We start from the raw sequence: 18114 nt of genomic DNA, 5'->3' as shown, positions 1-18114 counted from the left end.
TATAAGAATTGTGCTATCACAATAACAATACTATCAACGACTTCTAATACATACATACACATCCCTAATTGTTAATTTCTTGATATAGTAAACTATCGTCATCAACAGCAATTATGTGGATTTCCTATCCTACGAATTATAAAAGACACAAACAGTTATACAAATACCTAATTATATGTGCACAATATCCAATAATGACTAACTCTGCATAATTCACAATCTATATATTCATATACTAATAAAGCAAGTACAAGTTCTAACAATTCACTAATAAATTCAGTTATGTATTACGATGCAAAATAGTAGCAAATTACATCATCCACTTCGATTCCAGTCTAACAATCTACATACCATAACCTTGTAGGTTAATAATTCGATATACGCTACGTTACGATATGTTGATAGTTCACCTATACATTTAAGATTCCATTTCTAATAAATTAAATGTACATAATATTGTACCAATCTTACAACACCTACTAAAGAAAGTAAGACAAATTCAGGCGAAGATATGTTACCACAAGTAACCTTTGTCCGCAGATCCAAACTTAGAATTTGATTAGACTATCTTCACACCTTTTAACGAGCGCACAACTCGGAGTGCAGTCTAATGTCTCTCAGTTTCTCTATGGTCGACCTCTGGCGACGTTCACACATGTACTGCTTGAAAAAATGGATTTCGTTCGAACATACGCGGTTGCTTATTGAAACTCCGCCCTAGATTCGAATCTCTCATTTTTGATTGGATACGGTATGGTCTCATTGAAAGCTACCCTGGGTTAATTTAGCACTATCTTTTTTTTCTCGGGTTTCTGGTCCACCAAAAGCACTAACTTGTTTCTAGCCGGTTGTGATATCACTGACAGACTGCAAAACAAACAGAGCGGACTTAACCTCGTCGGCCTGGTGGTAGACATCCCTTTGAATTGACCTCGGACGGGTCGTTGCGTAATGATTAAACAATAGACAGGCAGTTTATTTGTTTCCAGATTTTGTCTAAAGTCGTAATCTTACACAATACCTATTGGCATTATCCCAGGTGCTCTTAAATACGAATTAACTATAAGAAGATGTGTGTATACATGAAGAATGAAGCATCAGCACATTATCCCCATAACGTGACACCCTCAATGATATGTTCTCTTGTGGTATTTCGTCATGATTGTCAGTAATGTCACTAGCATATGTTGCATAATATATGTTATATGTCGCAATATGTAAGTAACTTGTCATTAATAATGACAGTTTGGTAATCATTGATTCTTTCCAAAATGCCGGGCAATAAACGGCATGAAGCTATCTGAAATTTCTATTCCTGCTTACTGGTGATTTTATCCCAGAGAGATAAAGAACATGGAGCAGAGATGCAGGAGAGGAGGAAGAGGAGGTATGTGAAAACATGCTCATATGAAAAGAGATGTATTTGAGTGTCCAGGCAGGAATCGCCTTAGCAAACTCGGAGCCCGATTTTGATTACTTTGGCGGGGCCCCCTAGATTTACACGCGGGCCCCCCGTGTGAGCTGGGCATTTGGAAATAAACTTTTAAACAACTTTTTTATGATATTGAACTTAAAACTTCCTCCATCGCTTTAAAATTACTTTCGCTCTATAGATATATGTTTTAACATTACTAACGCGCCGGGCTCCTGTGCCGATTGGGCCAAATTGGTCCAATTAGCCTAAGACTGGACCTGTGTCCAGGTGTCCATGAAGGGAATCGTAATAACTAAATTCTTTATCGGAGAATGACCTCCAAAACTCAAGTATATTTTCTTCCACGGTGGCAAGGAAAACTGTATTGTCTTCAGTTTTTTTTTTCTGTTAGAAATAATGTCCAAAATATCGTTCCCTTTTTTTCTATGTCATTTTATATGACGTTCTCGCTACACGTCCGTCTGCTCCTCTCTCTTGTTTACATCAGTCTGCAATATAATTTAAACTGCAATTTCTTCTTTCACAAAACTAGAAAGAGAACTAATTACCATCCTAGACTATTTCACACACTCATCCTTCCTCGAGCTGAATTAATTTTTAACTTACGGCACGTGTGTCAATGAGGTGAATTTTGGACAGGAGAGCTACTGTAATTATTTTGTTTTTCTTCCTCTTCACGACGTTTCCTCAGTTTTGATGTTTATTTCAGCTATCAGTAAGACAATAAGTACGGGTTCGGGATGCTGCGAAAGTAATTACAATGTACGTGTGTATAGAAATATGACTTAAAATTATAATTGTGTCAGACAAAATGATGCAGGCTGCATTTTATAAGCAGATCCGTGTTTACATGGGAAAAAGTCCTAAAATGACACATACTTTCTCTAAATGTCAGTTGTCGGCATATCAATATATTTATAGCCTATGTGAAATGTGCCATCAAATAATGCTATTAATTATTCATGATTGTGTATACAATATCTAATAAATATGTACGTTTATTGCCTGTTTTTAAATTCCCACTCCCATCAATTCCGCATATATAATCTCCCATGGGTCAGCATTCTGAAAACATTATAAACAAGAAAAGAAACTGACACGGGTTTGTAGGATTTACTCCAACAAAATATACAGGCACGTGCACATAAAATATACCAGCACGTAAAAAATACACGTTGTATTATAGCAATATAGATAGGATCACGTTCGTTTCTAATCATTGGAACGTAACATGATTGCGACGATAGTATTTCGAAATTCGGCTACGTGCAGAGAGATGTATCAACATGTATCAATGAGAAAAAAGGACTTCGTACAAGCCGTCTGTATAGTCTCTGAAACAATCTGGTTTTATGTTCCAAGTGACGCGTCCCATTGATTATACTTCTATTGTCACGATAGATGTATGTACTACATGATGTAGATAACAAAAGAGAAGGAACGAGACCTTACGGACAAACTTGGACTGCTCCACAATTAGTTTTAAAAATCAAGCAAGTCTATTATTTGTACCCGTCATCTCAGTGCACCGTACGCACCAGTAACATATCTTTCTTTGATTGATTTCACATAAGTTTGCGTCATTTAATTGCTATTGTTATTTGAAAACACAAAACAGATATTTGCTTAGGGAACTAATTCTGATATTTGCGTCTTTGTTCATGCTAGTTATATTTAATGTCACGTCGCCGTTCACCATTCGATCTAGGCCAAGAAATGAAAGAGTAGAACAGCAGGGTCTTTAGAAATAGCTTCAAATCAGGATTGAATGGTGGTAATTCAAACATTGCCAAATCATTTAACTGCAATGAATATGGTCCTACATAAAAAGGACATGTTTTACAAGGCATAATTGAAAGACGAACATGTATGAAAGCTCCAGCAGGTCCTTTCCAAATATAATACTTATAAGCACACAAAAACCAATATAAAAAACAAGAAAAAAAAAACCGCGACTATTTGCTGTTGAACCATTTCTAAAAGGGGTTGTAGGAAGAAACACCACTTAAAAGCGTTATCATGAATGTATCTTGACAGTAAACGACAGAACACTACAGAACTGAGGAGTGTTGATTGTATATGAGTGGGGAAACTTACTTCTTCATTATATCTGCATGTTTACGTTGTGTAACATTACCTTGAACTATAAGATTGTTTTTTCTCATCATCATTATTGAGATAACAAGAAATTGTTGAACATACAACTGGCTGATTACGTATGTCTGAAAACATACGGAACTCTTTCTAGGCGTATCAAGTGATAGGATTTGACCGAGGGCAGGACATTTGAAGGGACGGGATGATACCATGGATATGATATATCAGGGGATGTGATGAGACTGAGGACAAGATATATCAACGGAGAAGACGAGACAGAGGAAACGACGTATCAGGGAACATGATGAGACCGAGGACAGGATATATCAAGGGACGGGATGAGATAGAGGAAAGGGCATATCAAGGGATGGGATGAGATAGAGGAAAGGGCATATCAAGGGATGGGATGAGATAGAGGAAAGGGCATATCAAGGGATGGGATGAGATAGAGGAAAGAGCATATCAAGGGATGGGATGAGACCGAGAGCATGGCATATCAAGGGATGGGATCAGACCGAGGACAGTTCATATCAAGGGATTGGATTTGATAGGACAACGAAAACATTCTTTGCATTATCACCTTAGAAATAAAATAAATAAGCATTAGTATTCAAGGCTGACAATTTACATCTTTCGTGTTTATAAAAGAACAAATAATAATCCTGCTTTGTTGTATCATCGCGTTCTTTATAAATACTTGTTCCCGTCGTTGATAAAACAGTTTGTCCTTATTGTATTGTCTGTGCCACTCAAACAGTGTTATATTTGTCCATTGATGTTCTAATTACCGTCAGGAAGGAGATCTCCTAAAGCACCTTTTACGTGATTAATTCGTGGGCAATAATAATTCATCTATGCGGCGATTATAATCAGTTTCACCATGCTTTGTGGGAATACTACTCATCTTTCGAAGTCATAGAATTTCGTAGAATTTCATTGAATAGATTTTCAGTATATACAAAAAATATGGTATCGCAAAGTATATTACTTTAATACATACATATATGTGTAACAGTAAGGATAGAAGACATTTCCTCCCACATTTTCGTATTTGTAATAAATATTCCTTCTGTTGATGAATAACAATTTATGTTAGCTACTGGTTATATAGATACACCCACACCTACAAACACACCGATACATATACACATACTTACATACATACATACAAACATGCATGCATGCATACATACATACATACATACATACATACATACATACATACATACATACATACATACATACATACATACATGCATGCATACATACATACATGCATAATAACGATGAACATAATAATAATAAAAATAATAATAATAATATTAATTTAAATTTTGTTATTATTTTTATTATTATTATCATTATTATTATTAATAGTATTATTATCATTATTATTATTATTATTATTATTATTACTATTATTATTATTAATTTTTTTTGTTTGCTATTTTCATCGAAAATTGCAAACTTACTTTCAGTACCAGTCTGTAATATGAGTTAATGAAGATGTTTACAATTGCGTGATTCGTTTGATTTAACCCATTCTTAACTTAGGTTTTGGGACCATGTCAGAGGCCATAACTGAATGACAGCTGGGTCTAGCAACTTCCATCAGATTCCTGTTAATATTTCCACTGCTTGAGAATAAACAAGCTTTTGTTGCGCCTAGCTACACAAGGCACTCATTCCTAATGCCCACACAGTGTAATGATCTGGAGATAAAATTACAAATCGAAATAACTTGGAATTTATGAGCTGGATTTTTTAATGCAGTTGAATCGTCACAAGTTTTACAATTTGTTATAATAGAAAATGCAAGCAAAATGCTGCCTTCCCAAACGTCTGTACAACATGCTTGTTTTTGACAGAATACTATTTCCAGGGGAAAATATATACGAACGGAGTGGGGTCAGGCATACAAAATTGAAATAGAGTAACTGCATCCAGACTTCTTATAATATGATTTCGTTTACACTGGAAAGTATTCAGATTGGTCGATTGGCAATATGGCGGATGATTAAGAAAAGCAGACATTGAAACAAATTTGTTGTAGTCTCGCATTTGGAAATCAAAAATCAAAGCAACCTCTTTGAATTGCAGCCAATAAAGTCGTCGCCATCTGCCTATTAGCTGCTTGCATTAGGAGTGTACGAGCTGAATAAAGACCATGTATGCCAACGGCCTTCCTGTGACTTGATCTTGTTCTGAAATAAATACTGACAAAATGGTTTCTATATCAACCAATCAATATTGCATTTGGCATCTTGGGGTATGTTGCTAGGCATGACTAGTAATACGCCATGTGGTTCCCAGGAAAGTTTCAGTCACTCATGTGTAGGCTTTGGTCTTTTCAGACGGGATTTAACAGATTAGAGATAAACGCGACATTTATGCAGGAAATGACGCTTAAAATAAAGGAATTCGTACTGTTTGAAATGTACTAAATGGGCAGAATGTACCCTGATGAACAGAATATTTATTTCTGGTATGTATGTATGTATGTATGTATGTATGTATGTATGTATGTATGTATGTGTGTGTGTGTGTGTGTGTGTGTGTGTGTGTGTGTGTGTGTGCGTGTGTGTGTGTGTACGTACGTACGTACGTACGTATGTATGTATGTATGTATATCTGTATGTATGTATGTATGTATGTATGTATGTATGTATGTATGTATGTATATCTGTATGTATGTATGTACGTATGTATGTATGTATGTATGTATGAATGTATGTATGTATGTATGTACGTACGTACGTACGTATGTATGTATGTATGCATGTATGTATGTATGTATGTATGTATGTATGTATGTATGTATATCTGTATGTATGTATGTATGTATGTATGTATGTATGTATGTATGTATGTATGTATGTATGTATGTATGTATGTATGTATATCTGTACGTATGTATGTATGTACCTATGTATGTATGTATGTATGTATGTATATCTGTATGTATGTATGTATATCTGTACGTATGTATGTATGTACGTATGTATGTATGTATGTATGTATGTATATCTGTATGTATGTATGTATGTATGTATGTATGTATGTATGTATGTATGTATGTATATCTGTATGTATGTATGTATATCTGTATGTATGTATGTATGTATGTATGTATGTATGTATGTATGTATGTATGTATATCTGTATGTATGTATGTATGTATGTATGTACGTACATACGTACGTACGTATGTATGTATGTGTGTGTGTGTATGTATGTATGTATGTACGTACGTACGCACGCACGCACGTACGTATGTACGTACGTACGTACGTACGTATGTATGTATGTATGTATGTATGTATGTATGTATGCATGTATGTATGTATGTGTGTGTGTATGTATGTATGTATGTTATGTATGTTATGTATGTATGTATGTATGTCTGTGTGTATGTATGTATGTACGTACGTACGTACGTACGCATGCATGCATGCACGCACGCACGCACGCACGTACGTACGTATGTACGCACGTATGTATGTATGTATGTGTATGTATGTATGTATGTATGTATGTATGTATGTATGTATGTATGTATGTATGTATGTATGTATGTATGTATGTATAAGAATGTAGAGGAGCTAAAAACCATAATCCGTAGTTCCTTGTAAACTACCAAGATAAAGGTAAATATATTTTAGAGGTTTAAAGTCTGGTTTGGAAAACAACACTACACATTTGCAATAAAATTATAAAAGTTAACACATGAAAATGGAATATTTCAAAGCAGTTATCACGGACACACACACGCAGGCACGCACAAACACACACAGACACACATACATGACTTGACAGCTTTCTTCTTTCTCACTCTACAGTATCCGATATGAGCAAATAATTCATGACTTTGCCCAAAGTCATAAATGGAAAAGCAAAAACTTTTCTTTTGAAGCTTACTGATCATTATCCCTAAATCAAATGCCACCAATAAAATAAGGACATTTAAGACTTTATTGACGTCATAGCATTTTGTAACCGACAAATCTGTCTCAAAGGAGGCTGTATGTATTGCGAATTACAATCTATGATAGAAAAGAAACATTTTCAAAGCTAAATACGAATCTTTAGAAATAAATCCACGGTGTAATTTTAGCTCGTTAATATGCTTCAAGAGTCAGAATAACCGGAGGTTTTCTTCTAACAAGATTCATGCTAAGTTGGAAGGTTAATAAATTTGAAAGAGGAAAAAATAGCACAGGCTATTAAGGAAGGACCTAGTTCAGACTCACATTCCGCTGACTCGCTCGCATTCCCTCTCGCACGTATTTCCTCCTGCAAGTGTTGGGTAATTGAAACAATGTCATCAAACGTCGTGCTTCAAATAATTTCGATTTTTCTTCAACACAAACGGAATACGATAGAAAGTGATTTATTTCAGAACGCATTGAAAAATAATGCCATACTCAAACTTTGTGTTTTTTAATTAATAAAGCAATTCCTTCTTAAGAAAGCCTTCTTTTTGTACACTATTATTTGTTATATTATCAAATAAAGTGCTAAAGAAAACAACACGGTAGTTCGTAGTTGAACCTATACTTTTTCGTTAAAGATAGCACTGTTTATTATATACTTAAGTGTGTAATAAAGTGACATATTGACAAAATAGTTTTCATATGTTTTTATTCCTATATTTTCACGTGCGAAAAATATATCTTTTTATTTCCACATGTGAAAAATATATCCTTATGTGAAAATATAATTTCTCATCATGACATGCGACGTTTGATTGCGTTTGTTGCTAGAACAAATAAACAGAAACTGCCTTACACTTCAGAGATGGAAATTACTCTCTGATATGATATCAGGCCCAGCCGATGGGCATGGCGAACGAGGCAACAGCCTTGGGCCCCGCGCTTTCAGGAAATCAGATCCGCAATGCAATGTTTTGCTTGGGGCCCCGCGTTTCGCTTGCTGCCTTGGGTCCCGCACATCCTAGGACCTCGCCTGTTGATAACGAAATTATGGCCGTATGCATTTAGCGTCTCACTGAAGTTATCTCCCCTTACTTCCTTGACCACAATGACAAAAACCTGTAGTTACGTATCGCTGAATAGGACACGAGTTGTTTTAAAAGATAGGGTCAAATAGTTTATAAAATGACTTGCATTGTTTTAAGATAGGGTCAGGTCAACTAGATAACAAAATGACTTGCATTGTTTTAAGATAAGGTCAGGTAGTTTTTTAAAATGACTTGCATTGTTTTAAGATAGGGTCAGGTCAGATAATTTATAAAATGACTTTCATTGTTTTAAGATAGGGCCAACTAGTTTGCAAAATGACTTGCATTATTTTAAGATAGGGTCAGGTCAAATAGCCTATAAAATGACTTGCATTGTTTTAAGATAGGGTCAAATAATTTACAAAATGACAAAAAATGTAATTTACTGTGACAGTTGATGTCAACTCAATCCTACCACTTTCTTAAGTCACATGTATTTATATGAGGTAAATTTACGAAAAAGGGGTGGGGGTGAGTGTTGTGCCGAACAGTTTGTTTAATCTTCTTATCCTCAATTCTGGAGCAAGTTTTGGTATATGATAAAATATAATTTTCTTTCCCTACGTTAATACCAGATATACTTCATCGTTTGGTACAACTCGTGGCTTCGCCACTCATTTAAATATCATGTTTAGGCACCACACGATGAAATATATCCGGTATAACGTAGGAAAAGAAAATATCATCTAATTATTTTGTAAGCATTTTTTTTGTTCATCTTTACATGTTTCTTTCCTGCTTAGTATAAAATATAGAGAAACATTTAACTTATCACGAAGTGCAGAGCGTATTTACATTGGAAAATAATATTATTAGAAACCATGAGGAAATCGAGAATTCTTATATTCCTGTATGATATATTTGTAGCTATTTTATTATTATCCATTGTTTATTGTTTTGCTATATAATCAGACTGAGTGAACGTTGCTCATTAACTTCGGCAATCTAAAATTAGTAAATTATACGATAAAGAGCTGGCTGGAAATAGGAGTCATCAACTAATTATTACAAGTCCGTAGAGGATGTGTACAGTGACCTTTTTCCATTATGATCAGTCACAGACAGGATGTGAACAATGACTTTTTTCCATTATGACCAGTCATAGTCAGAATGTGAACAATGACTTTTTTCCATTATGACCAGTCATAGGATGTGTATAATGACGTATTTCCATTATGACCAGTCATAGTCAGGATGTGAACAATGACGTATTTCCATTATGACCAGTCATAGTCAGGATATGTACTATGACTTTATTTTGTGACCAGTCATAATCAAGATGTGTACAATGATTTATTTTCATTACGACCAAGCTATAGTCAGGCCCATAAAGTTTGGAAATCAGCCTGCCCTCTGTTATGACAATCATTCTTGCCGTTTTGAAATATTATAAAAATGTTCCTTGGATTGTTATATTGAGTTGGACCATAATTTGCATATTGTATCTTTATGATTATTAGTATACTTCTATTTACGTCTAGACATTCTAATATGATGTATTTCTAATGTTTGCATTCCTTTGGATTTTGTTGACAACTTGTAAATCTGGACAAAAACTTCAATAATCAGAGGCATTTCAGTAATGACCTACACACATAATCTTTATTTAGAAATCAAACGTTTAGCCTATCTCGTTTCTAATGCCGTGTTTGAGTTTGAATTATTTTCCCAGTTGGGTGCTGCTTATTTTATTTCTAAATACACTCATTATTTTAAAAGTATTATAAATGGATATATTGTATAAAAATATTCGATGTCATGCACAAGTTTGTAATATGGACGTTCATCGTCGAAAAAGCCATTTATTTTGAACAATTGCCCGATATTAGGCTTAGATCGTGACCGTAATACAATAACATATTATTTCTGATCATACAATTACAAGTAGAAAATAACATTTTAAAACCTTTCTTTGCATTTTTTGTGCAAGAATAAAAATAATTTTAATATGACTTAATCCATCTTTTACAGTAATAGCGTGCAATTTCAGAAAATAAATGAATTAATTAATTTTGAATATTACATGTTCATCATTTATAAAACTATATAATATTTCAAAAAGATTGATAAAATGCCGTTTTGTTTTTACTATTGGAAGATGAGGCGGCCAAGCTGGATCGGCTGTCCTGGTATGTACTTTGGGAAGGTACTTTTCTCCCCTTTCCTTAGTATGATAAAGCACAAAAAAACATCATTAAAACATACCCAACCAGTTTAGACAGACAGGTCACCAACACAATAATATCACATTTAGAGTTATGATAATTTCAGCTCACTTTTCAAAGAAAGGAAAATTAAGCAACGACTATAATATATCCACTATATAAATAAAAATGATTCAAAACATGTATAGTTAGATGTGATTCAAAATTATGTATGGTCAACGGGAAATGATTCAAATCATAGATGACTAAATGTGTCAAATCATGTATGGCCAACCAGAAACGGTTCAAAACTTTTATGGCCAACCTGAAATACTTTCAAAATGATTTATACACTAAGAACATTTTAGATCTTCCCCACTGATATTGTATAGCTATATAATATTCAGGTAGATGAACAAATGTCTCGCAATTTCTGAAGCCTGCATGAAATATTGAACATTTCTTTTCAGCGTTTACTTTCAAGAAAATTAAATTAACCCATCACTCAGTTTTACAGTATTTACCGACTAAAGTTAAAAGAAATTGAAAATATTTGTGATCAATCTGAACTATTTTTTATTGTTTCGTACGAATTACAAAAAAAAATTTTTTTGACGAGTGTCGGGATTTTGCTGCTTAATATTTTTCTATATAAAGGTATAATTATTCAATTTCATTAAAAAAAAAAAAAACTTTTTCAATCATATCATATAGCTCTTGTTAACCTAATCCGCGAGTATTACGATGCCATCTTAACTGGCAAACAGGACTTTGTAGTAAAAGAAAGGTTGCCTTGGAAACCAATTTGTTAGATAAACACAGGCGAAATAAATCTGCAAAGTTTAGTATATAGACATATTGCTGAATCAAGCCTAATACGTTATGCTTTTAGGGACTATGAATCACATGAGATTATATTGCTGATTTAAGCCTAACACGTTATATTTTTAGGGACTATGAATCACATGAGATTATATTGCTGATTTAAGCCTAATACGTTATGTTTTTAGGGACTATGAATCACATGAGATTATATTGCTGATTTAAGCCTAATACGTTATGTTTTTAGGGACTATGAATCACATGAGATTATATTGCTGATTTAAGCCTAATACGTTATGTTTTTAGGGACTATGAATCACATGAGATTATATTGCTGATTTAAGCCTAATACGTTATGTTTTTAGGGACTATGAATCACATGAGATTATATCGCTGATTTAAGCCAAACACGTTATGTTTTCAGGGACTATGAATCACATGAGATTATATTGCTGATTTAAGCCAAACACGTTATGCATTTAGGGACTATGAATCACATGAGATTATATTGCTGAATCAAGCCTAATACGTTATGTTTTTAGGGACTATGAATCACATGAGATTATATTGCTGATTTAAGCCTAACACGTTATGTTTTTAGGGACTATGAATCACATGAGATTATATTGCTGAATCAAGCCTAATACGTTATGTTTTTAGGGACTATGAATCACATGAGATTATATTGCTGAATCAAGCCTAATACGTTATGTTTTTAGGGACTATGAATCACCTGAGATTATATTGCTGATTTAAGCCAAACACGTTATATTTTTAGAGACTATGAATCACATGAGATTATATTGCTGATTTAAGCCTAACACGTTATATTTTTAGGGACTATGAATCACATGAGATTATATTGCTGATTTAAGCCTAATACGTTATGTTTTTAGGGACTATGAATCACATGAGATTATATCGCTGATTTAAGCCAAACACGTTATGTTTTCAGGGACTATGAATCACATGAGATTATATTGCTGATTTAAGCCAAACACGTTATGCATTTAGGGACTATGAATCACATGAGATTATATTGCTGAATCAAGCCTAATACGTTATGTTTTTAGGGACTATGAATCACATGAGATTATATTGCTGATTTAAGCCTAACACGTTATGTTTTTAGGGACTATGAATCACAAGAGATTATATTGCTGAATCAAGCCTAATACGTTATGTTTTTAGGGACTATGAATCACATGAGATTATATTGCTGAATCAAGCCTAATACGTTATGTTTTTAGGGACTATGAATCACCTGAGATTATATTGCTGATTTAAGCCAAACACGTTATATTTTTAGAGACTATGAATCACATGAGATTATATTGCTGATTTAAGCCTAATACGTTATGTTTTTAGGGACTATGAATCACCTGAGATTATATTGCTGATTTAAGCCTAATACGTTATGTTTTTAGGGACTATGAATCACATGAGATTATATTGCTGATTCAAGCCAAACACGTTACGCTTTTAGGGACTATGAATCACATGAGATTATATTGCTGATTGAAGTCACACACGTTATGCATTTAGGGACTATGAATCGCGTGAGAATATATTGCTGATTTAAGCCTAACACGTTATGTTTTTAGGGACTATGAATCACATGAGATCATATTGCTGATTTAAGCCAAACACGTTATGCTTTTAGCGACTATGAATCGCATGAGATCATATTGCTGATTTAAGCCAAACACGTTATGCTTTTAGCGACTATGAATCACAAGAGATCATATTGCTGATTTAAGCCAAACACGTTATGCTTTTAGGGACTATGAATCACGTGAGATCATATTGCTGATTTAAGCCAAACACGTTATGGTTTTAGGGACTATGAATCACATGAGATCGTATTGCTGATTTAAGCCTAACACGTTATGTTTTTAGGGACTATGAATCACATGAGATCGTATTGCTGATTTAAGCCAAACACGTTATGCATTTAGGGACTTTGAATCGCATGAGATTATATTGCTGATTTAAACCAAACACGTTATGCTTTTAGGGACTATGAATCACATGATATTATATTGCTGATTTAAGCCAAACACGTTATGCATTTAGGGACTATGAATCGCATGAGATTATATTGCTGATTGAAGCCTAACACGTTATGTTTTTAGGGACTATGAATCACATGAGATCATATTGTTGATTTAAGACTAACACGTTATGTTTTAGGGACTATGAATCACATGAGATCGTATTGCTGATTTAAGCCAAACACGTTATGCTTTTAGGGACTATGAAGCACATGATATTATATTGCTGATTTAAGCCAAACACGTTATGCATTTAAGGACTATGAATCACATGAGATTATATTGCTGATTTAAGCCTAGCACATTATGTTTTAGGGACTATGAATCACATGATAACATATTGTTGATTTAAGCCTAACACGTTATGTTTTAGGGACTATGAATCGCATGAGATTATATTGCTAATTCAAGCCAAACACGTTATGCTTTTAGGGACTATGAATCACATGAGATCGTATTACTGATTTAAGCCTAACACGTTATGTTTTTAGGGACTGTGAATCACATGAGATCGTATTGCTGATTTAAGCCAAACACGTTATGCATTTAGGGACTATGAATCACATGAGATTATATTGCTGATTTAAGCCTAACACGTTATGCTTTTAGGGACTATGAAGCACATGAGATTATATTACTGATTTAAGCCTAACACGTTATGTTTTTAGGGACTGTGAATCACATGAGATCGTATTGCTGATTTAAGCCAAACACGTTATGCATTTAGGGACTATGAATCACATGAGATTATATTGCTGATTTAAGCCTAACACGTTATGCTTTTAGGGACTATGAAGCACATGAGATTATATTACTGATTTAAGCCTAACACGTTATGTTTTTAGGGACTGTGAATCACATGAGATCGTATTGCTGATTTAAGCCTAACACGTTATGTTTTTAGGGACTATGAATCACATGAGATTATATTGCTGATTTAAGCCAAACACGTTATGCTTTTAGCGACTATGAATCACAAAAGATCATATTGCTGATTTAAGCCAAACACGTTATGCTTTTAGGGACTATGAATCACATGAGATCATATTGCTGATTTAAGCCAAACACGTTATGCTTTTAGCGACTATGAATCACAAGAGATCATATTACTGATTTAAGCCAAACACGTTATGCTTTTAGCGACTATGAATCACAAGAGATCATATTGCTGATTTAAGCCAAACACGTTATGCTTTTAGCGACTATGAATCACAAGAGATCATATTACTGATTTAAGCCTAACACGTTATGTTTTCAGGGACTATGAATCACATGAGATTATATTGCTGATTGAAGTCACACACGTTATGCATTTAGGGACTATGAATCGCGTGAGAATATATTGCTGATTTAAGCCTAACACGTTATGCTTTTAGGGACTATGAATCACATGAGATCATATTGCTGATTTAAGCCAAACACGTTATGCTTTTATGGACTATGAATCACATGAGATCATATTGCTGATTTAAGCCAAACACGTTATGCTTTTATGGACTATGAATCACATGAGATCGAATTGCTGATTTAAGCCAAACACGTTATGCTTTTAGGGACTATGAAGCACATGAGCTTGTATTACTGATTTAAGCCTAACACATTATGTTTTTAGGGACTATGAATCACATGAGATCATATTGCTGATTTAAACCAAACACGTTATGCATTTAGGGACTATGAATCACATGAGATTATATTGCTGATTTAAGCCAAACACGTTATGCATTTAGGGACTATGAATCACATGAGATTGTATTGCTGATTTAAGCCTAACACGTCATGCTTTTAGGGACTATGAATCACCTGAGATTATATTGTTAATTTAAGTCTAACACGTTATGCTTTTAGGGACTATGAATCACCTGAGATTGTATTGCTGATTTAAGCCAAACACGTTATGCATTTAGGGACTATGAGTCACATGAGATTATATTGTTGATTTAAGCCTAACACGTTATGTTTTAGGGACTATGACTCACACGAGATCATATTGTTGATTTAAGCCAAACACATTATGCTTTTAGGGACTATGAATCACATGAGATCGTATTGCTGATTTAAGCCTAACACGTTATGTTTTTAGGGACTATGAATCACATGAGATCGTATTGCTGATTTAAGCCAAACACGTTATGCATTTAGGGACTTTGAATCGCATGAGATTATATTGCTGATTTAAACCAAACACGTTATGCTTTTAGGGACTATGAATCACATGATATTATATTGCTGATTTAAGCCAAACACGTTATGCATTTAGGGACTATGAATCACATGAGATTATATTGCTGATTGAAGCCTAACACGTTATGTTTTCAGGGACTATGAATCACATGAGATCATAATGTTGATTTAAGACTAACACGTTATGTTTTAGGGACTATGAATCACATGAGATCGTATTGCTGATTTAAGCCAAACACGTTATGCTTTTAGGGACTATGAAGCACATGATATTATATTGCTGATTTAAGCCAAACACGTTATGCATTTAAGGACTATGAATCACATGAGATTATATTGCTGATTTAAGCCTAGCACATTATGTTTTTAGGGACTATGAATCACATGATAACATATTGTTGATTTAAGCCTAACACGTTATGTTTTAGGGACTATGAATCACATGAGATGATATTGCTGATTTAATCCAAACACTTTACGCTTTTAGCGACTATGAATCACATGAGATCATATTGCTAATTCAAGCCAAACACGTTATGCTTTTAGGGACTATGAATCACATGATATTATATTGCTGATTTAAGCCAAACACGTTATGCATTTAAGGACTATGAATCACATGAGATCGTATTACTGATTTAAGCCTAACACGTTATGTTTTTAGGGACTGTGAATCACATGAGATCGTATTGCTGATTTAAGCCAAACACGTTATGCATTTAGGGACTATGAATCACATGAGATTATATTGCTGATTTAAGCCTAACACGTTATGCTTTTAGGGACTATGAAGCACATGAGGTTATATTACTGATTTAAGCCTAACACGTTATGTTTTTAGGGACTGTGAATCACATGAGATCGTATTGCTGATTTAAGCCAAACACGTTATGTTTTTAGGGACTATGAAGCACATGAGCTTGTATTACTGATTTAAGCCAAACACGTTATGTTTTAGGGACTATGAATCACATGAGATCGAATTGCTGATTTAAGCCAAACACGTTATGTTTTTAGGGACTATGAAGCACATGAGCTTGTATTACTGATTTAAGCCTAACACATTATGTTTTAAGGGACTATGAATCACATGAGATCATATTGCTGATTTAAACCAAACACGTTATGTTGTTAGGGACTATGAATCGCATGAGATTATATTGTTGATTTAAGCCAAGCACGTTATGCTTTTATGGACTATGAAGCACATGAGATTATATTGCTGATTGAAGCCACACATGTTATGCATTTAAGGATAATGAATCGCATGAGATTATATTGCTGATTTAAGCCTAACAAGTTATGTTGTTAGGGACTATGAATCACATGAGATTATATTGCTGATTTAAGCCTAATACGTTATGTTTTTAGGGACTATGAATCACATGAGATTATATTGCTGATTTAAGCCTAATACGTTATGTTTTTAGGGACTATGAATCACATGAGATTATATCGCTGATTTAAGCCAAACACGTTATGTTTTCAGGGACTATGAATCACATGAGATTATATTGCTGATTTAAGCCAAACACGTTATGCATTTAGGGACTATGAATCACATGAGATTATATTGCTGAATCAAGCCTAATACGTTATGTTTTTAGGGACTATGAATCACATGAGATTATATTGCTGATTTAAGCCTAACACGTTATGTTTTTAGGGACTATGAATCACATGAGATTATATTGCTGAATCAAGCCTAATACGTTATGTTTTTAGGGACTATGAATCACATGAGATTATATTGCTGAATCAAGCCTAATACGTTATGTTTTTAGGGACTATGAATCACCTGAGATTATATTGCTGATTTAAGCCAAACACGTTATATTTTTAGAGACTATGAATCACATGAGATTATATTGCTGATTTAAGCCTAACACGTTATATTTTTAGGGACTATGAATCACATGAGATTATATTGCTGATTTAAGCCTAATACGTTATGTTTTTAGGGACTATGAATCACATGAGATTATATCGCTGATTTAAGCCAAACACGTTATGTTTTCAGGGACTATGAATCACATGAGATTATATTGCTGATTTAAGCCAAACACGTTATGCATTTAGGGACTATGAATCACATGAGATTATATTGCTGAATCAAGCCTAATACGTTATGTTTTTAGGGACTATGAATCACATGAGATTATATTGCTGATTTAAGCCTAACACGTTATGTTTTTAGGGACTATGAATCACAAGAGATTATATTGCTGAATCAAGCCTAATACGTTATGTTTTTAGGGACTATGAATCACATGAGATTATATTGCTGAATCAAGCCTAATACGTTATGTTTTTAGGGACTATGAATCACCTGAGATTATATTGCTGATTTAAGCCAAA

Source organism: Sinohyriopsis cumingii, chromosome 4 (genome assembly GCF_028554795.1).
Source record: "Sinohyriopsis cumingii isolate HCF-2022 chromosome 4, ASM2855479v2, whole genome shotgun sequence".
NCBI classification, from domain to species: Eukaryota; Metazoa; Mollusca; class Bivalvia; order Unionida; family Unionidae; genus Sinohyriopsis; species Sinohyriopsis cumingii.
This window is presented reverse-complemented; position numbering follows the sequence as displayed.